Source organism: Lepisosteus oculatus, chromosome 14, assembly GCF_040954835.1.
Source record: "Lepisosteus oculatus isolate fLepOcu1 chromosome 14, fLepOcu1.hap2, whole genome shotgun sequence".
NCBI classification, from domain to species: domain Eukaryota; kingdom Metazoa; phylum Chordata; class Actinopteri; order Semionotiformes; family Lepisosteidae; genus Lepisosteus; species Lepisosteus oculatus.
In genome coordinates, this window is record NC_090709.1 from 48,127,308 (window position 1) to 48,129,299 (window position 1,992).

Here is a 1,992-nt window from a genome sequence, read left to right on the forward strand (position 1 = left end):
CTATGAAACAGGCTTCACACCTCTGCGTACAGCGCCCTTGATGTCATTTTATTTTTACAGCAGCCGCATCTGGAAAGTTGTGTCTTTTACGTTTTATTTGAACAAGAAAACTACATACAATACAAACAAGAGCACATATAACGTATCAAGAAAATCGTCAGTGGCACATGCTATAATACAATTACACTTTATGAAAAACGTTTACATGACGTAAATAAAGATATGGTCCGCACAGCTTGTTCTTACATTTCGAAAGAGTCCGTAAATACCCCTTTACGTCTATTTTGAACTGTTCAAACGTAGGACTCTTCCCAGACCATTTCACTTTATACCACATTCCTAAACGAGGATGCATCTCCTGTTTTAGAACTATTTTGGGCGGTATGGCTTATACAACACACCCACAGTATTCTAATGGTGGACTGCAGATCTGTGCTATAGTTCAGTCGAATTCGAAGGATCCAGCAATCGTACTGGATTAGACTGGGATTCTGAAATGTCTCTTGCAAAAGTATTCGGGTTTGCTTGAACCTTTGATAAAAAAAAGTGATCTAATCTGAAACTACCCAGCTTACAATCTCTGAGGTAGTTGTCACTAAACTCGGACGTGATGTGGCACACTTGTGCCATGTGCCTTTACTTTTGTAAAAAACTGGTATCGGGAAAAGTTTCTTAATATTTCTTTTGATTAGCATGCAAGAAAATGTGATCATTACCTATGGAGCCTGCCTTTTAGAAGTTCTCCCTCTAAACACCTTGTGCAGCCTCCCGACAGACTAACAAAAAGCGCCTTTTCACCAACTCAATTTATAATACGCCCCTCAAAACTCACAACCGAATAACAATCCATCCGTATATTTGATTTCCAAGATCCATTCAAGGCAACTTGGCTCTTCGCAAGCAAATCATTTCAGGGAAGAAACTCAGTTTAGTCAACTACTGGTGCATTCAGCACATCACTTGCTCTTGCTTGTCAGGGTGGCCGAGTGGTCTAAGGCGCCAAACTCAAGGACATGTGTCTTTCCAGCTGGCTTGGGTGTTCTGGTCTCCAAATAGAGGCGTGGGTTCAAATCCCACTCCTGACAGCTTCTGTTTTTACCTCTCTTGAATTGTTCCAGTGCTAGCTGACAGTGAATGACTGAAATATAAAAGCAGCAGAAGAAAGCAAGCAACTCAGTGCAATTTGTGAGTATTCTGCACTGTTAAAATGCACAGGTTTTCATACTTTTTGGAATTCGTAGCTCAAGAAGTGACTCCTGTTTCATTTTCTATTCACCAACTCGATTTGCATTCCGCCCCTCACAACAGACTAACAAACGGCTTCATGTGCCACAGCATTCCCCTGTAGATTCGGTTTGCACTATGAATTAGGCGACCCCGAATGAAATATTTTAGTGTTGGCTCAAATGTGAGGAATTTCATGAACCCTCAAAAAGGAACGCTTGCAGAAAATGCCAGCAATTCAAAGCGTGTAGGCAGCATGAACAGACCGATTCTGCAATTTCTTTTATTGCGGGCGGTGCTTTCCGAGTCGATGGCTCTGCATTAGAAATGAGAAGTGCTGAACTCTAAACACGTTCTTGCCATTACTGCTACTCCTGCTGCTACTCCTTCATCCTCGAAAAAAGAAAAGACAGGCATGTTTTGAGTCTCAAAATGATCTTCTGGATCCACAAGAAACATGTAAATTTGATTGATTCCGCAGTATTTTGGATGTACTGTACTTATAACTTCCATCGAAGAGAGATTTCATCAGTTGCATGAAATTGAAACTTTGACTTTTTGTCTGGTATTGAAAATATGTTAAAAAAAACAAACAATTTTCTAACGAACAACTCATGAAGTATTGCCAGGATCTATATTTAGCGTTCGGTAGTGATAACACTGCTGATATTGATTGAGTAGAAATCTGTGATGTATTGATAGCTTTATCTGAAGCGAGAAGTCCTAGAACGCCATCTATGAAGTTTTAGGATTCATACCAAGAAATGC

General features: G+C 40.2%; 1 non-coding gene across 1 annotated transcript; it reads left to right on the forward strand.

Annotated features, from left to right (window-relative positions):
• Positions 1 to 972: 972 nt before the first annotated feature.
• On the forward strand, positions 973 to 1,085 carry trnal-caa (transfer RNA leucine (anticodon CAA)). The gene is made up of 2 exons: positions 973 to 1,010; positions 1,040 to 1,085. It is a non-coding gene; the product is annotated as a tRNA-Leu (tRNA).
• Positions 1,086 to 1,992: the final 907 nt, after the last annotated feature.